Genomic DNA, 22,696 nt, shown 5'->3' on the forward strand with positions numbered 1-22,696 from the left:
TGTTATCCCACAGAGCAGCAATGCCATTTGTGAACATGTACCTGGGGGAATAGTGGTTGAAGCTCTTTGCTGATGAGGGAAAGCTGATGTAAATGGATCAATGACACGTTTAATGTGGATAATAATATTTTTCAGTTTTGAAACGTGTTCTAATCTGGAAAATGTGCGTAGTTTGATCTAGAATTTGTGTGACTGACATTTGTACAGTGCTCACCTCGTGTTGAGTTCTCTGAATTTTTGATGGTCCTCATTTTGGATGCTCTGACAAAGACCACGACCTGCGCCTATGGACTGTCTTGGCATTTCTCAACATTCTTGGTGATTTGTTTTTGAAAATGCTTATACTGAGTAAAATAGGAAGTGATGGTTTTCAAAATGTGCCCAGGGTAGGTTGATGGAGTGTGGTTATTTTGTATAAAGGTCTTCTGTTCAAAAGACTTAACTGTTGGAAATTATTGTTTTAGCACTTAGTTTCATCGTAATGGTTCAGTACTGCAGTATAAATTTGTTGAAGGGATGTGGTTTATTTCTGAAGCAGCATTATGGATTCCACACAACCCTTTTCTGAAAGGATGGAGGATTCTGACTGGTGGATTGTTCCCTGAATATTGGATTGAAGGTTCTTGCAAATGACCTCTAGACAAGAGGGCTGACCTTTACCTCATGCAGGAAAGCAGGAAAAGGAATCCGTCTTGTTCTTTTGCTGCTCTGCCTTGTTGTTTATCTCATTGTTTTTCTCCTACCCTACCTTGCTTAGACAAGGCCTGAACCTCTTGTCTGGAGGTCCCTGTAAATGTCAGTTACACAGTGCTCATCTCATTTTTGATTTAATTCTCTTGAAATTTTGGATGCATGTTGCAGTGTTTACCATGTCCAGCAGTGCCTTGTGATGTTGTTCAGCTTCTTTGAACCTCTGGGAAAGCAACATCACAAAGCTTACTTGCTCCTGTTTCAGCTGGTCACTGTTTGGAGAGTTCGATGCTTCAAGTACTGGACATGAAAATGCTGCAAGTTGCTTTAGTGGACACCAGGGGCCAGTTTGCCTTGCAGTCAGCCCTTTAGTTACCGTCCAGATTGCCGTTCTTAGTATGTGCTTCAGCTTGTATACTAAACCACATTTGTTGTTAAATTGGCACTTTAGTTCAAAGTCTGATTGTAGTGACCTTGGCAGATAATTTGCTTTGGAACATGCTGTCAAAAGAGATGCACTCCATCTTGAAGCACCCAGCCAGTGAAGTGATCAACTTTGATCCTGCCTGTGTTTCTTACCCACCACCACTTAGTAATAGTGGACAGATGCCCACTGCATTTACCATGGTGTGTGCAGTAAACCTTGCTGCTTTTAGATAGTTCACTATACCATCTTCGTCCAAATTCTTCTTTCCAGTGCTCAGGCTTGAGATACGCTTGTTCCCAAATTTTGACTGTCCATTATCAGTAACATTACACATGGTTAGGGAATCAAGAACTAGAGGGCATAGCTTTAAGGTGAGAGGAGAGCAATTGAAGGACAACTTTTTTTTACACAACGGACTGTATCTATTTTGGATGAGCTGCCAGAGGAAGTGGTTGAGACAAGAACAATAGTGACTTCAAAAAGAAAGTTGGATAGTTATATGGTTTGGAAAGTTTTAGTGATGCAAATGTTGGCAAATGGGGCTGCATCTTTGGGAAAAAAAGTACAGTTGACGTTTTGGGCCGAGACCCTTCGACTGTACTCTTTTAAATAGATGCTGCCTGGCCTGCTGAGCTCCTCCAGCATTTTGTGTGTGTTGCTCAGATTTCCAACATCTGCAGACTTTCTCTTCTTTGTGCTGATTAAGCATTCTTTGTTTAAACAATTCCCTACAGGTCATGTGTAAAAAAAAATGTGTGAATAGCATAGGGCATGGTACCACACTTAAAGTAAAAACATGTCTTACCTCCCGACTCTCTTGTTTTCCTTTCAATAATTGTTATGCCTTACAGTAATAAAACATGACAGCTTCCATGCTGCATAATTCAGTGACTCTATTTGGATTCTGGTCTCTGTTTTTAAGACGTTGCTAGTAGGGGTGGATTGGGTTCCATATTCAAAATGATAATGGTCAAATTTGCCTGGAGATGAGCTCTCTCAGCACTTCTATCACATTCATGTTGCTAAACAAAGTTTCACCATCCTCTCAAGTAAAAGGAAGTAGAGGAATAGGTTAATTGGCCCCATGAGATTGCATCATCATTCAGTGAGAACATGGTTAAGTTTCTGAGTATATTCCGACTTGCCTTCCCAATGCTATTACAGCAAAAGCTCTTAATCTTAGTTTGAAAACATTCAGCAACTAGATATGCACAGTTTGATATATTCCATCGATGTACAACCTCCAGGGTCAACAAATTTCTCCTTGGCTCAAATCCTTTTTCTGAAACAAACTCTCAGCCTATTAATGGAGTCCCTGTATCCATCAATGGAACCACCTTTCATCTTGTTTCATGTGTAGGCCACCCCTTCTCAGAGGGCAAGTCTTTTACCTTGGTATCAGTGTGATTAATCTACACTGCACAGCCATCACTTCCAAAGCAAGTGAATCTCATCTTGAGCTGTCAAATTTTCAAAGGGGCCTGTATCATTGTGGCAAAACTTTCTCACTGATTTATTTTTGGCCGTCTTTGAATAACGGCTAATGTGTTGATTGCTTTCTGCATCTTTGTTAATTTCGTGCACTTCATGGCTTGTTACACCAAGGTATCTCCAACCACCAACCTTCACTGTTTCCTATTATTTTCAAAGGTTCGAAGGTCCAGTTTGTTGTCAGAGAAATGTATAGTATATACATCCTGAAATGCTTTTATTTGCAACCATCCATGAAAACAGAGAAATGCCCCAAAGAATGAATGGCAGTTAAATGTTAGAACTCTAAAGTGTCCCCCCCAGTTCCCCTCCCTCCCGTGTGTAAGTGGCAGCAAGCAAATTCTCCCCCCACTGGCAAAAAAAAACATTGGCACCCGCCACTGAGCACTCAGTGTGAGCAAAGCAACAGCAAAGACACAGACTTGCAGTTACCCCAGAGACTTTTGCGTTTCACCGGGTATTCTTGTGCTTAATAAATTCAGATGGTGGTGCGATGTCTATGCCATGCATGAACTTTTACATATAACCCGGAATGAGTTATTTAAACAGCAAAAAAACAATGTTTACAATATTACTGAAATATTAAATACACAACACTCCTCCTTGCTTGGCTGTAAACTCTAACTCAATATAGAATGCATCTGAGGGCAAATACGCTGTTTGAAATGTAATGCAATATAGACATCCCCAGCATAGTAAACTTTAAATTGTCCCATTTAGACCTGAAGATTTAACCACTATGGAGGGTTTCTCACTCTTGTGGGGGATAATATCTTTCCTGATGAGAACGGTCACTGCTTGGTAGGCTGTGAAGCAATCTCATGTTCTGGGGCCGCCTCTGTGGTGGCTATTGGAGTTGGCTTTGGGACTGCAGGAAGTGATCTGACAGACCACCACCTTTCTTTGCCAGGATGCTCTCGGCATCTTCTGGATGTGTTAGCATCCCAAACAGTGCATTGAAGCTGGTTGATGTGTGCATAACCCTTTCTCTGCAGTGGTATGTGAACGTGATAAAGGCTATGGGGCGTTCATTTCCATCGTTCATAACACATGACATGGCTGTACCTGTACCATGAGGTGAGGCTTCACTGGGTGGGGTGGATCTGAATGTTTGGGTATAGTGTCTGACCTCAACATTTCCTTTACCTTTTTGAAAGCCACCTCGTGCTTCTTTATCCATTTCTTCCTGGTCTGTAGGAATGAGTTCAAGGGGTGGAGCACAGTAGACAGATTTGGTGGGAACCAATAATAATAACTGACAAATCCTAAAAGAAGTGACACGTTCCTGGGCCTCAGGGCATCCATTACTGCTTGAATTTTCTCAGCACAGATGTGTAATTCTTGTGTGTTAGTGGTGTGATCACTGTAAGAGATACTTGGTTTAAAGAACTCAGACCTGTTACATCATGCTCTGAGCCCATATTTTTTTAATACTGTCTTGAGATTGTGGAGATGCCCCTTGTCATCCTTGCCTGTAACAATAATCTCATCCTGTCATCCAGGTAACACATTGCCTGGGAGGCCTTGCGGGACCAGGCCCATAGCTTTCTTGCCAGAGTGCAGGTGCAGTTGCTACTCCAAAAATAAGCCTATTATAATGATAGGTCCTTTTCTGAGTGTTCATGGTGAAAAACTCTTTAGATCCTTCTTCCATCTCCATTCACAGTTATGCTTCAGCCAAGTCCACTTTGCTGACGTGTTTCTTTTCAGAAAGGTTTGTACAGATGTCCGGTATCTTGGGCAGAGGGTATTAGTCTACTTTCAGTCCTGGGTTGATGGTGACATTAAAATTGCCACAGATCCTAAAAGACCTATTCTTTTTGGCTACTTGAACCACTGGTATTGCCCGTGGGCTCCACTTAACCTTGAAGCCTTTATGCGAGTTAGCTCACTGTGGCTACTTATCACAGATCGTATAGGAACCGGACAGGCTTTACAAAACTTGGGTGCAGCATTTTCATTTAATACAATTTTACCCTTGATATATTAGAGTTTTCCAATGCCAGTCTTGAACGCTGGCAGCATCTGGTACCTTTCATAATTCATTTTCAATCAACTCTATTGCAGGTGGATGTGGCATGCAAATGACATTCAAGTTGTAGTTGCCTCAGCCAATTATGTCCCCACAATGCTGTCCTTCCTGTTTTTACATCATATAAGCCCAAAGAGGCTTGTTATTTTATTTCACTGTTATGAATGTCATTCCCACAAGAATTATCTTTTCTCCAGTATAAGTTCTTGGTTGGGTGGTACGGTATCTTTGAAATGCCGTTCAAACTTACTTTGTGGAACAACTGAAACAACTGACCCAGTGTCTAATTCCATTTAATTAATTTGCAGTCCACTTCTGGTATAAACCATATTGCTTGTCTATTGTTAGTTTTCACAATCCTGTGTTGCTCTCATCATTATCCGATTTCTCATCAACAGCATACAGATGAGTGCTCCTGTTGAAAATGCAACTTGACTTTTAATCATTTCCTCTTCCCTGAGCAGTCGATTTATTTTGTCTGCCGGATGTGCTGTTTGTATGTGACACACTTTGTTACATTGTCTGCAAATTTCACTTTTGAATCTGCAATGGTAACCTATGAATTCTTCCATTTTCTGCCTTTTTCAAAAAACCTTGGATGTCTTCTTTTGCAAAAAAACCCATACTGCTTTTTTAAAAATTCAAATGTCTCACTGCGCTTTTTGAAAAAACTCCCAACATCTGGCTGTGTTTCAGCATGTAGGTAGTTCTCTGGGGGTTGCTTTAAAACCTCCTCGTCACTACGGTTATGTTTTTTAACACCAAAACATAAATCTAACTGCAAGAAAAAGATGAGAGTCTGGGAGAATGGGTCTTTAGTTTTGTTTTTACTTTCGGTGAGGTGTGCACATATGTTGTAGTGGTGTGCTGACATCTGCCATGGATGTACTTTTACATACAATATTACCAATAATGAGTTATTTTAGCAACAAAGAATGCTTAATCAAATGGTATATTTACTATATTACTCAGATATTACTGAAATATTAAATGCACACAATTTTTAGATCTTTATCAATTTCTTCAAATAGTCTGTTTCATCAGTGTTTATTCTTTTGCAGACATTTTTCAATTTCTGTCGAATCGTAGGAGACAAGTGGTGCTTGGTTCATCAGTTTGGAGAGAGCTCCTTTGCCCTGTTCCATTAGCCCTTCACTGCAGATCTTGGCCCTTTGCATTCACTTCGTCGTTGTAATGTGGTAATAGTTTCTGCCTTCAACCCTTCCTGGCAATGAGTTTCAAACCTCAGCCACACTCCAGGGAGAGAAGACACTTCCTCATTTGAATAACTGAGGAATGAATTTGAACAGCCCACAGGAAATATCTTCTGTTCTTCTTTGCAATAATGCTGCAGTATTTTGAAGTCATCTGAGAGAGCAGATATTGTCTTTGTTATAGTTTTGTCCAGAAGACAGCACCTCTGATGTGCAGGTCTCCTCTGCTGGGCTGGAGAGGTGGACTGCAATTTTCACACTGGCTGAGTGACTTTAAGCTGAGTGAGAAGGATACTAGTTAAACTTAATCAAAGCTGACAATGTAAAGCTTTCCTGTATTCCCAATTTACTGTATTCTCCTTCTGCCTTGGAATCAATTTTTGTCTGGTTATAATTCAACAAATTTCTTTGTGTTTCCATGTTTTATGTGCTAAACCAAATCAGGGCCTCTGGAATTTGTTCCTTATTCATTTATTAAATGTAAACCTTGTATGGCATCTGTTGGTCTCGCGAGACCATGGATCTGTGCCTGGAAAGTCTCCAGGGTGCAGGACTGGGCAGGATTGTACGGAAGACCGGCAGTTGCCCAAGCAGCAAGTCTCCATCTCCACGACACCGATGTTGTCTGAGGGAAGGGCAAGGGCCGATACAGCTTGGCACCGGTATTGTCACAGGAGTTGGCAGAAAAAGGTTGAAGACAATGTCAGAACAAGGTTGAAGACAATGTCAGACTGCCTTAGGGCCTCCAGCTCCGGATTTGTCCTCGGGGTTTACTCCCAAAGCCTCTCCCATGAGTGAGTATGGCCGCAAGGCAGCGGAAGTTTGAAATCAGATTTTCCCCTCTCTTAGATGGACTGCCTTCTCAGGCTGACAAGCTCCATCTACCTGATGTAAACCTTGGGTGTTGTTATATTTATTGCACGTATTGTTTCTAAATGGAGGAAGTAAGCATGTAAGTTTATTTTTATAGCCTTTTCAAACTCAAGGCAGTTCAAAGTTCTTTACATAGAACAAGATATAAAAATCAAACATAAAATTTCAGTCAATATATGAGAGAATAAAATCACATAAAAGTTGATAAATGTAAGTTATAGTGCAGGAGATTCTAAGTAAAAGTTACAGCAAAAAGAAATGTTTTATGTCTTGATTTAAAAGAGCTTAAAGTTGGGGCAGACTTAAAATCCTCTGGCAGGTTATTCCACATATGTGGAGCATAGTAACTAAAAGTTGCTTCACCATGTTTAGTTTTGACCTTGGCTCGGTAAGCAGGCCCACCTCAGGCGACCTGAGAGCTCGGGAAGGTTCAGTAAGAGATCAGAGATGTATTTTGGCCCTAGACCATTCAGTGCTTTATAAGTCAATCCTCTGGACAGGAAGCCAGTGTGGTGATCTGAGAGCTGGAGTGATATGTTCTACTTTCTTTGTCACTTTTAGTGAGGACTAGCAGCAGTGTTCTGAATGAGCTGCAGCTGTCTGAGGGATTTTTTTTAAACAAAGCCTGTGAAAAAGTCAAGCCTACCAAAAATAAATGCATGGACGAGTTTTTCCAGATCTTGCTGAGACATAAGCCCTTTAACCCTTGCTATGTTTTAAAAATTGGAGTAGGCTGACTTTGTAATTGTCTTAATGTGAAAGTTAAAATTTAAGCATCACAACACCAAAGTTTCAGGCTTGGTTAGTGGTCTGTAACAACAGGGATTCTAAGTGAGCACAAGATTCCCCTCCCCCTTTCTTCCAAGGCCTTCCGTCCTATGATACTCCCCCTTCTCTAGCCTTGCATCCCTTTTGCCAAACAACTTCCCAGCAATTAGCTTCATCCCTCCCCCTCCTGTATTCTCCTATCATTTTGGGTCTCCCCCTCACCCTCCCACTTTCAAATCTCTTATACTATCTCTTTTTTTCTGTTAGTTCTGATGGAGGGTCTCGACTCAAAACGTCGACAGTGCTTCTCCCTACAGATGCTGCCTGACCTGCTGCATTCCACCAGCATTTTGTGTGCGTTGACTGACTTTCAATTATTCCTTTTTGGCACCAGAAACAATTATTTCTGATATGTTTTTAACTGAAAGAAATTTTGGCTCATCCAATCAGTGATTTGTTCAATCCAGTTTTTTAGTGATTGTATGGGACCATAGTCACTTGATAACGCTGTTAAAAAAAATCTGAGTGCTTCTGCGTAATTACGGTAAGATATTTTGTTGCTTACCATAACTTGAGCTAGAGTAAGTCTGTATATGTTCAACAGAGGAGGCCCTAGTATGAAGCCTTGAGGCACTCCACATGTAATTTTTGTTTGAAAATGAGTCACTGTGGAAGTTCTCTTGATGCCATAATGCAGCAAGTAGGGGGGATAGAGGGAGGGGTAGATGAATGTTTGGATTTGGAAGATCAATGCATGTAAATATCCAACTATAATTTCCAACCAGCCATTAGGTTGCTTCATGTTGTCTTCTGTAGCCTTGGCATGTAACACACACAATGCTGGAGGAACTCTGTGAGTCAAGTAGCATCTATGGAGTCAGGACATTTGTCAAGTGTTTGTTTACTTATCGGGGGTGTGGCTGGTGTCCAAAACCTTTTATCCTTGTGGTTAAACTGGATTTACTGTGCATAAACCTCCCTTATCTCAGTTTACTGTGAAGTCTAGTACATCTGCCTGTGAGGATTATCTAGAGTGGCATTGCATCTTTTGGAAAGTTGGGCACACTATTCAGGGAACCGTAGTGCAAGAGACATAAAGATTAGCTTTTTATATACAAAGCCTGCGAGATGTGACTTCTGGAAATAACTGCATTATCAAGCATAGCATTTAGAGGGCTTGTCTCTGAAAAGCCAGACTCTGAAAGGGTTCTGCAGATCCTTAATGTTTTTCATTCTTGAATCCTCTGGTGATGGGCAGTTTCCCAGCATTAGATCTTTTAAAAGTTGGAATGCTGGGGTCAAATATTACTCCTGAACCAGTAAAGAGCATGCAAATGCAACCTGTAGAGACTGTTGCCAGGTTGTTCTGGTTCTGTCTAATCCAGATCAATCATAGTATTGGTTGGAAAGTGATGGATTCATGAAAAGATCAGGAGCTGCTCCTGATGCTGTCTGTTGTTGGCACCTGGAGCTGCCATTTGGAAGCAGATCTTGATGAAAAGTAATCAGTACCTGAAATCCTTGACTCTGTTAATTCTGTGTTTCATCATCCCTGTGCAAACAGTCCAGCAGTGGTTGTCAGTTGTCATGAACTGGGTCAATGATGGCTGTAGATCTGAGTTTAATTCTCTGTACTGAAGAGTTCCAGTTGATGTTAGTGAACTCAGCATGTCCACCTCCATTTATTTTACAGATTTTTAACAGTTTTTCAAAAAAAAGTGTCCAGAAATCTAATGATATGAACAACCAATTTGTTTCATTTGGTCTAAACTGCCTCTAAGTGTCACAAGGGGAGTTCCCCTGAGAGATTGTGCTAGCATTGCAAGTTCAGATTTATTCTGAATGATGCATTGCACAGTGTTTGTTGACTGTAGCATTTCTTTAGATGGTGTCTCAGTACAAAAGTTGGTGCAAATTCAATAAAGTGGTTGAAGGAAGCTCGAGAAGCTCGAAACAAAAATGGTCAAAGGTGAGGAAAAAGAAAAATGATATAGTTGGAAAATACTTAAGTGGAAGTAAAATTAAAAACTGCACTTTCTTTTACTTCCATCTCCCAGATTACTTTTAACTTGCGAGGTATGTTGGAACAGGATTAATTATGTTAGCATGTTCCTAACAACTTATTTATCAAAAGGATTCCAGTGCCCACTTGTATTTAGTCAGAATTTCATTCCCAAGGTGAGGCTCCAAACATGCTGAAAGCCTTGGCAAGTTAATCATCAACGGAAAACTGCTGAAATGGTTGTTGACATCATTCACCAGTTATTCTATTCGGGTTCGACCAGAACCACTCACCCTCAGAATTAATTGTAGGTTTGGTCCAAACAGGAACGAGAAAGCCTGATTTCATGTAACTATGACTGTCCTTGATGCCCATCCATTTCCAACCATTTTCTGCTGTCATTGTGACCTCCCCGTGACATCTCGGCAAACTTAAACAGTAGAATTTCTATCGCCAAGGCCAAATCTTACTCTAAACACAATTGTAATTTGATATCAGAAATGTATCTGAACTGGTGACATGAGTACTGCAGATACAAGAGTATGCCTGTGATTAGGTTTCATACGTAGAGAAGTTTATGGTTGCCCATAGCAGGTCTACCATTACAAAACATGCAGGGAGTGTGAAGAAATAACTCTGAGCTTGCCTTGCCGGAGCATCTTCAACACACTTCAGAAACTTGATAGCAAGGTAGTAAAGCAGATTACTTGTCTTTACTTTCATAATTTTAAATACACCCTCCCTCAAATTGCACACTGCAACCACAATCCCTTTGCTAATTATTGCAGAACTCTCCAAGGCTTTGTTAAAATAATCTCCAAAGCTGAAGACAACTGCCACCTTGAAGCACGTGTCCAACAGATGTGTTCATTGTAAAACCTGATCATTCCTCAGTCGCGCACAGCAATCTGCCTTGGAAGTATTTTGCTGCTCCTTCATTCTGACTGGGTTAAAATCCTAACAGCATAAACTGTGACCACATTACTTAAGTAGTTCCACAGTGCTCACCTCCACCCTCTTGAAGGCACATTGGGATAGGCAGTGAATGCTGATCTTACCCATTGATGTGCAGCCCTGGCAAGTAAAACAATGCACATCCCCTGGCATCTGCTATATTGGAAAGTAGTCATCTTGTTTCACGGTGCAAGTTATTCCTCACATTCCGTTCTCTGTTTACCATTGGCATCTCATCGTTTGATGACTGTTCTATGAAGTAGTGTTTTCCTGCTACCAACCACTTACTTTGAACCAGCTGTTGTTGGGTGATAAATATCTTTGAAACATAGCAAACTACAGCACAATACTGGCCCTTTGGTCCACAATGCTGTGCTGAACAGGTACTAACTTTAGAAATTACGGAGGGTTACCCATAGCTCTCTATATTTCTAAGCTCCATGTACCTATCCAAGAGTCTCTTAAAAGTCACTATTGTATCTGCTTCCACCACCGTCACTGGCAACCCATTCCATGCACTCACCACTCTCTGCATGTAAAACCAAATAAATAAATAATAATAATAATAATAAAAAATCTTTACCTACTTCCAAGGACCTTAAAACGGTGCCCTCTCATATTAACCATTTCAGCCTTGGGAATAAGCCTCTGACCATGCCCATGATTGAATGGCAGAACAGACTCAATGGGCTGAATGGCCTACTTTTGTTCCTATATCTTATGGTCTAATGATCAATGCCTCTTATCATCTTGACTGTTTTATCTGTGGATCTGAGATGGACAAGTTTAGAAGGGACTATGTCTGATCTGTCATGACTTGTGCCAGTGAGTGAGACACGTAAGTATGTTCCTTCTTTCAAAAGTACTTTTTTAATGCTCTCTGTTGACTAAGCCACAGAATCCCAATAGGTCTTGTGGAAAGTATAGGCAAGCTTTGTTTCTCACTACTCCACCATCTCCTTAAATTAGCTCTCCTTTTTGATTTGTTCAACTATTGCTCTGACAAGTTGTGAGTTCAGACTCCATTGTCTCTGAGGTAAACACCATTATTTCTCACTTTTGGAAGGTATCAAATCATATCACCTGGGGGTACAGTTGAAATGTTCTGAATATTTTCTTTGGTAACTGTTTAGTTTTCTCTGGCTAAGTGATGGAACTCGATGGAATTGATGTAAGATCTTTTAACCTGCTCCACCAGCCATCATATCACGTATAATTTCCTCTATTGTCAATGAGGTGTTGCTAACAGATAACTTTTCCTCTTCTCCCTCCTCCTCATTTCCTGTGGGACTCTGGTTTACTCCATTTCCATCTCTAACACCACCTCCTTCTCGCAGCATTTCCCCATACAATTGCAGGAGATGCAACACCTGCCAATTTTCCTTTTCCCTTGCCATTGTCAAAATATGTTAATGCTCTGAACAAGTCAAGCAGTCATTCACTTAGAATTTAAAAATTTCTCTGTAATGCCTGTAGTGCTGACTCAACACCGGCACCTTGAAAAGCATCCCCTTGAGTTCATTAAGGGCAGAATCAAGCATTTTAGTTGTCTTGTCAATTTATTTTTTTTATTGTGCAATCATTCAAACTTTTGGCCTGTTTGTGTTCTATATCAGGTCAAATGATGAGATTTGTCTTTTATCTGGTTGTGCTACATACTTAGGGCTAAATATTGAAGTCAGCAGCTTCAAATAATCAGCCTTTCAAGTTTGTGTCAGAACTGGCCAGTCTGACAACTGAGCAAGAAATGCTGGAGCTACTCAGCAGTTCATATAGTCATAGAAAAGTACAACACAAAAACAGGTCCTTTGCCCATCTAGTCCATGCAGAAACCATTTAAATTGCCTATTCCCATTGACCTGCACCGGGACCAAAGCCCCCCATACCCCTACTACCTTTGTACCTATCCAACCTTAGCTGAAATGTTGATATCAAGCTTATGTGCACCACTTGTGCTGGCACCTCAGTCCACACTCTCATGACTCTGAGTGAAAATGCTTCCCCTCGTGTTCCCTTTAAACCATTCACTTTCTCCCCATTAATCCATGACGTGTGCAGTCCCACCCAACCTCGGTGGAAAAAGCCTGCTTGCATATATCCTGTCTGTACCCCTCATAATTTTGTATACCTTTATTGAATCTCCTCTCAATCTTCTACATTCTAAAGAATACAGTCCTAACCGATTCAATCTTTCCTTATAACTCAGATCCTCCAGACCCAGCAACATCCTTTTAAATTTTCTCTGTACACTTTCAACCTTGTTTACATCTTTCCTGTCAGTTGGTAACCAAAACTACACACGATACTCCAATTTGGGCCTGACCAACATCTTGTACAACTTCAACGTAACATCTCATACATTGGTTTATGAAGGTTAATGTGCCAAAAGTTTTATTTGTGACCCTATCTACCTGTGTTGCCACTTTCAATGAATTATGGACTTGTATTTCCAGATCCCTTTTTTCTACCACACTCCTCAGTGCCCGACCTTCAAAGTGGAAGACCTGTCCTGGCTTGACTGAAGTGCAACACCTCACACTTGTCTGCATTAAATTCCATCCACCATTTTCAGCCCATTTTTCCAGCTGATGCAGATCCCGCTGCAAGCCATGATGGCTTTCTTCGCTGTCCACTGCACCCCAATCTTGGTGTCATCATATGTAGCCTTCTCACTGGGGTTCATTTACAATCTTGGCCTCACCAGCTAACTCTACCAACAGCCAGGTGATTCAGTGGTGAGGTCCACCTTTCATAAACAATATATGGCTAGAGTCGGTATTATTTGGGGTTCAACCAAATGGATGTTCCAATTAAGGGACAGCAATTGTAGTGAAAGCTGTGTAAATACTACCCAGACATGGTTATCAGTTGCCCAGATCGTACACCAGCGTAAAACTATAAAGAAAGTATATTTCCTAAACTTCAGCTTTATCAAACAGTTAACAAGAAAAGAAGCAGCATGAAAGGGCACATTACAGTTAATCCTGTCTAAATACACTTAAATATTGGAGCTCATGTCTGTAATAGCTGGGTGAACTGCTTTACTCACGGCATTGAATTCACATTGCCAATCATAGGTAGAACTTCTCTGCTTGAACTCTATGCATTAAGGTTTTCCCTTCAGATAGGATCCTCTCCTCTCTACATCCCCCGTCAAAAGGCCCCAAGCCCAACTACTGTCCATCAGATATCTCCCTCTACCCAGTTCTCTGTAGAACCTTCGCTCCATCCCACCATCTGATTAGCTGACCCAGCATTCCTAAGTTGAGTAACGTGTCTCCTTATCTTTAGCTGAAACCAAAACACTGCTCCTTAGCACACTGCTTTTACTGAAAACTACTAAAGTACAATACCTCACAGCATAGCAGTAGAAGTCTTAATCGGCATTACATGTAAGTTTGCTGATCAAGTTAACCACATTATCATCTTGATCATTGATATAGATGAGAAACAACAACAGACCAAGTACTGATCCCTATGGCACTCCACTAGTCACAGGCCTCCAGTCTGAGAAGCAACCATCTATTACCACTCTCTGGCTTCTCTCACAAAGCTAATGTCTGATCCAATTTACCACCACCTCTTGAATGGCAAGTAACTGATCCTTCTTGACCAACCTCCCATGTGGGATCTTGTCAGATGTCTTATTAAAGTCCATCTAGACAACATCCACTGCCTTGCCTTCATCCACTTTCCTGGTAACTTCTTCAAAATACTCTTTAAGATTTGTTAGACATGACCTACGAAGCAAGCTATGTCCATGTCTGTCCAAATACTTGTATATCTAGTCCCTTAGAATACCTTCCATAACTTTCCCATTACCAATGTCAGACTCACTGGCCTATAATTTCCTGGATTATGTTTAGAGCCTTCTGAAACAGCAGAACAACATTGCTATCCTCCAATCCTCTGGTACCTCCCCTGTCGTTAAGGTTGATACTTTCGTAGTAAAAATAAATGTGGGGACTATTTTCTAAATGGGGAGAAAATCCAAAAATCTGAGATGCAAAGGGACTTGGGAGCCCTTGTGCAGAACATTCTAAAAGTTAACTTGTAGGTTGAGTCGGTGGTGAGGAAGGCAAATGCAACGTTGAATGAAATGCATTCATTTCAAGAGGTCTAGAATACAAGAGGAAGGATGTGATGCTGGGACTTTATAAGGCACTGGTGAGGCCTCAACTTTGAGTATGAACAGTTCTTAGAAAAGAAGTGCTGGTATTAGAGAGGGTCCAGAGGAGGTTCAAAAGGATGACTCCAGGAATGAAAAGGTTATCATGCAAGGAACATTTGATGGCTCTGGGTCTGTACTCACTGGAATTCGGGATGAGGGGGCCTTTTGAATGTTGAAAGGCTTAGAGTAGATGTGGAAAGGATGTTTCCCATGGTGGGAGAGTCTAGGACAAGAGGGCACAGCCTCAGGATAGAGGGGCGCCCTTTCAAACCGGATGCAGAGAAATTTCTTTAGCCAAAGGGTGGTGAATTTGTGGAACTTGTTGCCACATGCAGCTGTGGAGGCCAGAACATTGGGTGTACTTAAGGCAGAGATTGATAGGTTCTTGATTGGACATGGCATCAAAGGTTGAGGGGAAAATGCTGGGAACTGGGGTTGAGGAGAAGGAAAATGGATCAGTCATGATTGAATGGTGGAGCAGATTTGATGGGCCAGATGGCCTAATTCTGCTCCTATATCTTATGGTCTTATGATATAATTATCTTTACTAGAGCCCCGGCAATTTCTGCAGTTGCCTCCTGTAGAGTCCAAGGAAACACCTTGCCACGCCCTGGGAATTTATCGACCCTGATTTGCCTAAAGACAGCAACAACCACCTCCTCTGTAAACTGTAAAGGGTTCTTGAAGTTGATGCAGCTTTGCCTCACTTCTGTGGAATCTGTGTCCATCTCCTGAGTAAATACGGATGCAAAAAATTTTAATTAAGAGCTCCCCCATCACTTTTGGCTCCACACAGGATTACCGTTCTGATCTTTCTGACCAGTTTTGTCCCTTGCAATCCTTTGTTCTGAACATAGCTGTGGAATCCCTTTAGGATTCTCCTTTACCTTGTCTCCAAGGGCAACCTCATGCCTTCTTTTAGCCTTCCTGATTTCTTAAGTGTTCTCTGCGTTTCTTGCACTCCAGAAGCACCCTATGTGTGCTGACCTGCCTGTACCTGCTATACAACTTTTAACTTTTTTTTTCTTAACAAGGGCCTCCATATCTGCGAAAACCAAGGTTGCCTACGGTTGTTATCTTTACATTTTATTCTGATATGCACATACAAGCTTTGTACTCTCAATGTTTCACTTCTGAAGGCCTCCCACTTAGCATAGGACACAGGAGAATTGGGCCATTTGGCCCATTGAGTCTGCTCTGCTATTCAATCATGGCTGATCCCTTTCAACCTGCCTCCACAGCCCTACTCCCTGGCCTTCTCCCCATAACCTTTGATGGCAGGACCAATCAAAAACTTAGCAATCTTCACCTTAAGTACACCCAACGACATGGCCTCCACAGCTGCCTGTGGTAACAAATTCACCACCCTCTGGCTAAAGAAATTTCTCCGCATCTGTTTTATATGGACGCCCATCTATACTGAGCCGGTGCCTTCTTGTCCTAGGTTCCCCATCATGGGAAATATCCTTTCCTTATCTACTCTCCTGGCCTTTCAGTATTCAAAATGCTTCAATGAGTTTCCCTCCCATTCTTCTAAGTTCCAGCAAGTTCAGGCCCAGAGCCATCAAATGTTCCTCATATGACAACCCTTTCATTCCCAGAATCACCCTTTGAACTGCCTCTGAACCCTCTCCAATTCCAGTGCATCTTTTCTCAGATAAGGAGCTCAAAACTGTTCACAGTTCTCAAGATGAGGCCTTACCAGTGCCTTAACAAGTACACCTTTGCCAAAAAATAACATGCCTCACTTGCAAGATCATTTTGACACCATAAAGATTGGTCTTTCTCCAATTTAGAATCTCAGTCCGCAGATCAGACCTGTCTTTTTGCATATATACTTTGAAACTAATGTGATTGTGACCATTAGATGCAAAGTGTTCTCCTACACTAACTTCTGCCATCGTGCCCTGCCTCACTCCCTAGCAGCAGATCAAGTATCACATACTTTCTCATTGAGACTTCTACGTACAGATTAAGGAAACTTTCCCAAGCGCTTCTGACAAACTATCCCATCTCGTGCTTTTACAGTATGGGAGTCCCAGTTAATATGTGGAAAGTTAAAAGCACCAACTATAATAAGTTTCATGCAACAGTCTGCAACCTCTGCAAATTTGTTCCTCTAAATCTCTCAGACCATTGAGTGCCCTGAAATATCGCCCCATTAATGTGGTCATACCTTTCTTATTCCTCAACTCCCCCATAATACTTCACTTTGCATGTACCCTGGTCTGTCCTGAATGAGCACTGCAATGACATAATCCCTGACACCCCTCCTCCTTTAATCTCTCTTGCTTTGTTGTATCTAAAACAAAGGAATCCCAGAACATTGAGCTGCCAATCCTGCCCCTCCTGCAACTATCTCACTAGTGGCTGCAATATCATAATTCCTTGTGTTGACCCATGCCCTGAGCTCATCTGCCTTTACTACGATACTACTTGCATTGAAGTACCCACAGATCAGAACTCTAGTCGCATCACAGTTAACCTTTTGATTCCTGACTTTGTTCGAGATCTTACGAACATTGGCCTCCACAACCTTTTGATTCCTGACTTTGTTCGAGATGTTACGAACATTGGCCTCCACAACCTTTTGATTCCTGACTTTGTTCGAGATCTTACTAACATTGGCCTCCACAACCTCTCCACTAACTGTTCTGGCACTCTGGTTCCCAACCCCTGCTACTCCACTTTAAACCCCACTGTGCAGAGTTAGCAAACCTTCCTGATAGGATAATAGTCCCGTTACCCCCCCCCCCCCCAGTTCAGGTGCAAACTGTCTCTTCTGTACAGGTCCGCCCTTCACTGGAAGAGAACCCAATGATCCACATATCTAATGCCCTCCCTCCTACACCAACTCCTTAGTCATATATTAAACTGTATACTATTTCTATTTTACAATTTCTGTCTTCACTAGCATATGGCATGGTTAGCAATCCTAAGATTACGGCCCTGGAGATCACAACACAAACTCTCTGAGCTCCCTTTGCAGCATCTCGCCACTTGTCCTTCCCATGTCATTGATACCTGCACAGACCACAACCCCTGGCTGTTCACCCTGCCACTTAAGAATGCTGAGGACTCGATCTGAGATATCCCAGACCCTGGCATCCGGGATATTCCGGGAGGAATATCGCATCCGGGAATCTTGTTCTTGTCCACAGAACCTCCTTTCTGTTCCCCTAACTAAAGAACCTTCTGTCACCACAGCTCACCTCTTCTCCCTCCTTCCCTTCTGAATCACAGAGTCAGACTTGGTGGCAGTGATCTGACCTCTGTGACTTTCCTCTGCCCCGACATCCATCCCAACAGTGTCCAAAGTGATACCTGTTGTAGAAGGGGATGGCCACAAGGCTGCACTGTCCTGGCTGTTTAACCCCTTCCCCTTCCTGACTGTCTTTCAGGTTCCCGTGTCCTGCTCCTTAGGTGTAACTACCTCTCTATATGTTGTATCTATCACACTGTCAGCCTCCCGAATGATCCAGAGTACAAAATCTCCACTCTTTGTCCTCTGCACTCTACTTGACCCTACCTTGCTTTAATTTGTTCTTGTCAATTGATCCAGAACACTGATCGGCCTCTTTGATTGGCTGCTATCTGTGAGCAGGGAGGCAAGGTTAGCATTTCAGTTCTGCTTTACTGTGATGTAGTGGTTCCTTACATCACTTTTAGACTGTATCCACCAAAATATCTGAGCATCATAAGACAGAGGAGCAGAATAGGTTCCTAAATATTAACTCTGTAACTATGCTTCCATACTGCTTGTACTTTGATTTTGCTACATGTTCTGTGAATACTGAACAACGATGAGTGCTGTGGTTAATTGATTGAATTGATATGCACTAAGTGCATGGCACAAAGCCTCTTTTTTAAATTGCAATATTTGCAAGCTAAATGTCTTGCTGCTTCAGTTCTGGCAAATATTCATCAACAAACACTGACGATTTGCTGAATGAGTTACCTTTGCACTGGGTAAAGTGATTTGTTCCCATGCCTTTATAGCTTCAGTTATTTTTGTCTGATGAACTCACAAGTGCTTTTCCAGCAAATTCTTAAGGGAATTTTTTTTAAAATCTCGAACTTGCCAATTAATCTAGTTGGAATTAATTCCTTCATTTCTGCGGTTGTTGTTTCAAGAGTCCAGATAGATTTCATATCCTGGTGTCCAGGCGAATAGGTTGCTCTCAAACGCAGCACACTTGTGCCTTGAAGTTGTACGCAATTTGCAGGCAGTTTCCCTCTCTCGACCCCCATAAAATCAAATCTTGTTGGCACTTATTCACTGGTGCCTTTCATTGTTTTGAACTTGGGAGCATTTCTGCAATGTATCTACGCTGCTCTGCTTAACCCAGAGTTAATTTCTCTTTCTTTGTCCTAATTATTCCCTTCCTGTCATTTCCCATTCTGAAATTATACCTTTTGCAGTGTCAAAACAATGCGGACATATCATGAATAATTTCTTTCATATTCCTGAGTTGCCTCAATATGTACAACATCCTACACAATGATTTTTAAATGCAGTTACTGTCACAGCAAAGTCCAGTAGGAAACTTGAATGTAACTCCTGCAAAAATCAATCTTACTTTTGTTGTACAGAATTAGGTCATGGTAAATGGGTGAGTTAACAAAATATTCAGTATTGTTCAAGAATGTGATCCAGGGTAACATTTAATATGTGTGATGGAAGACAACGTCCCCCTCTATGCTGTCCCTTGTATTCAGATTTCTGTATACACTTACACACTTAGCATTGCTACACATACTTGATAATGCCCCTCCATGTCACTTATCCCCAAATCAACTTTGTTCCCTCAAAACCGCTCTCTTCCTTCATCTCCCCCAAAGCTTTATTTTGCTTTACTACAATACATGAAATTTCATGAGATATTTTTGCAAAATCACTGTCTGTGTCTCTATAAGTTATATGATACAAATGCATAAATCTGGATATTGATATTTTTATTCTTGGCTGAGATCATTGCACTTCGGTGCAACTCCTACCTGAATTTAAGTTTGTCACAGAATAAGTGTTCAAAATGGTGGAATGTAGCAAATGACAGTAACTAATTTGTACAAAATTGCTACTTCATCCTCTTTTGGGTGGAGGATTGCTTCAGAAATCGCTGAATTCTGTATGCCTGGCTGCTGTGCTTCAAATCTAAGAACTCTGTGACGATTTACCCCACTAATATGATGAACTGAATAGCAAGACTTTGGGCCTACGCCGGGGATTTGTGTCTAAGGACTCGATTTGGTTCGGATTGTTGTTGTTCCTTGCTTCTGTTGTTTGCATGATTTTTTTTTTCTTTCTCTATGTGCATTGGGGGTTGGTCATTTTTTTAGGTTCCTTGCCTTGTGGCTGTCTGTAAGCAAACAAATCTCAAGGTTTTTGAATCTTTGGAATCTGATGTGGATGATAAGGCCTATGTGAAATCCATAGGTTTGCTATGGGCCAAGCACCAAGTAATGAGTGCGCAGTTTGAGAGGTGATGCACTCTCTGTTATTTATTGAGCTTTTTGCCCACTGTGCTTTTTGGCATTATTGGTCTTTTCCTTTGATATAATACAATGTTAATGTCTTTTGTTGGCTGGAGTGGGACAACTCTTCCAATCAGGCTTCTCTTACCTTAAAGAATTTTTTTTTGTAGATTTTACATTAAGTATTTGCAAACAGATAAATAAACTCCTCTTGGGCTTCCAGCCAGGCGCAGGTATTAATTATAACTGACGTTTCCATGACAAACTCTGCTATTGAGGCCTGGTATCTGATTGCAGAATTTATCATCGAAACATCGGCTATAATTGATACTTGTATTTGGCTGAAAGACTGAGAAGAGTTTATGCACCGCATTCGCTGGGAAAGCACTGGATCCTTTTACTTTTATTTGCAAGCAGATTTACTGTCATGTTGTAGAATTCTCATGAGATGGGGTTTCGAGCCCAGTAGGGTAAAGCTAATTCTGGATTGGTGTTGGATAATTCATCTAATTTTATTCGGGAGCTTAAGGTAAAGGAACTCTTTGGAGATATTGGCCGTAATATGGTAGAATTGGCCCTGCAGTTTGAGAGGGAGCGGGTAAAACTGGATGTACTGGTGTTACAATAGAGTGAAGGGAAAAACAGATGCTTGAAAGAGCACCTGCCCAAAGTTGATAGGAGGTGAATAGCAGGGTTGAGAGTGGAGCAGAGATAGCTGGAGTTTCTGGTAATTCAGAAAGCACAGGATTGGCTATTCCCAAGAAAATGAAGAACTCTAAGGGGAGGATGAGGCAACTGTGGCTGACAAGGGAAGTTAAAGACAGCATAAGACAAGAGAGGGCTTACAATATATCAAAAATTATTGGGAAGCTTGAGGATTGGGAAATTAAAAAAAACAACTATAAAAGTATTAAGGGAGAGAAAGATGAAATATGAAGGTAAGCTAGCCAATAATATAAAAGAAAATATCAAAAGTTAAGAGAGGCAGATGTTAACACTAGACTGTTGGAAAATAATGCTGGAGAGATAGTAGTGGACAATAAAGACATAGTGGATATTTGCTGAAGAAGTACTTTGCATCAGTCTTCACTGTGAAGACTCCATCAGGATGCCCAAAACTCTGGAGCAGCGGTCCCCAACCACCAGGCCGTGGCTCTAGTGAGTTCCCCTGAAATGAGTGCAGTCACTATTACTCAGGAAAAGATGCTTGCTAAGCAGAAAGGTCTTAAGGTAGATAAGTCACTTGGACCAGATGGACTACACCACAGTAGTAATAGTGGAGATTTTCAAGAACTTTGAGCTTCTGGAATGGTTCAGGAGGGCTGTACCACTCAACTCTTCTATCTCCTGGGATATTTAGTGGCCAGGGGGAAATCTTGTCTGAAAAACTTGGTGGAATTTTGAGGCTAGATGGATAGCCAATTGATGTTTATTGTTATTTCCAGAAGGCCTCTGACAAGTTGCTGCACGTGAGGATGCTTAATAAGATGAGAGCCATGTTATTACAGGAAGGATACTAGCATGGATTGAGCATTGTCTGACTTTCAGGAGTCAGAGTGGGAATAAAAGGGGCCTTTTCTGGTTGGCTGCTTGTGACTAGTGGTGTTCCACATAGGTTAATGTTGGATCTGTTACTTTTCATAGTATATGTTAATAATGTGGATGACAGAATTAATGGCTTTGTGGTCAAGTTTGCAGATGATGTGAAGATAGGTGGAGGGGCAGATAGTAAGTGTTGAGGAAGCGGTGAGTCGACAGAAGGACAGATTGGGAGAATGGGCAGATAGAATATGGTGTTGGGAAGTCTATTGTCATGCACTTTAATAGAAGGAATAAAGGCGTATATTATTTTCTCCACAGGAAGCAAGTTCAGAAATCGGAGGTGCAGTAGGACTTGGAAGTCCTAGTGCAGGATACCTTAAAGGTTAACTTGTAGTTGAGTGGACAGTAAGGAAGGCAAATATAATGTTGGCATTCATTTCGAGAGGACTAGAATATAAAAACAAGTATGTCATGCTGAGGCTTTATTAGGTATTGGTCAGACCATTTATGAAGCATTGTGAGCAGTTTTGTTTCTAATCTCTGAGAAAATATGTGCTGACATTGGGGAGGGCTCAGAGGAGGTTTATGAGAATAATTTGGAGATGAAAGGATTAACATGAGGAGTGCTTGATGGCTTTGAGTAATCAAGAGTGAGGGGGGATCTCATTGAAACCTACTGAAAATTGAAACACTGAGATAGAGTGGATATGGAAAAGATATTTCAAATAGTGTGAGAATCTAGGACCAGAGGGCATAGTGTTGGAATCGAAGGATGTCCCTTTAGAACAGAGATGAGGGGAATTTCTTTCGCCAGAGGGTGGAGGCCAAGTCATTGGGTGTCTTTAAAGGAGGTGATAGGCTCTTGATTAATAAGAGCATCAAAGGTTATGGGAAAAGGAACAGAGAATGATGTTGAGGAAATAATTCAGCCATGAATGAATGGCAGAGCAGATTCAATGGGCCGGATACCCTAATTTTGATCCTATGTCCAATGGTTTCCGAGCACATTGTGTAACTGACAGTCTTGGTAACCTAACTGATACCGTTGTAGATTCCT

At 41.4% G+C, this 22,696-nt stretch overlaps 1 protein-coding gene across 9 annotated transcripts in view; it reads left to right on the forward strand.

Annotated features, from left to right (window-relative positions):
• Window positions 1-22,696, forward strand: part of b3gnt2b (UDP-GlcNAc:betaGal beta-1,3-N-acetylglucosaminyltransferase 2b) — a 54,254-nt gene that overhangs the window by 23,683 nt on the left and 7,875 nt on the right. For 3 of the 9 annotated variants that reach the window (XM_059986103.1, XM_059986108.1, XM_059986107.1), the window contains exon 2: window positions 5,702-6,648. The exons of 5 other annotated variants lie outside the window; for them this stretch is intronic. The gene's annotated coding sequence lies outside the window, so the exon portion shown is untranslated. One more of the 9 variants, XM_059986109.1, reaches the window with a different exon arrangement.

The sequence above is a fragment of the Hypanus sabinus genome, chromosome 12 (genome assembly GCF_030144855.1).
Source record: "Hypanus sabinus isolate sHypSab1 chromosome 12, sHypSab1.hap1, whole genome shotgun sequence".
In the NCBI taxonomy this organism is placed as follows: Eukaryota; Metazoa; Chordata; class Chondrichthyes; order Myliobatiformes; family Dasyatidae; genus Hypanus; species Hypanus sabinus.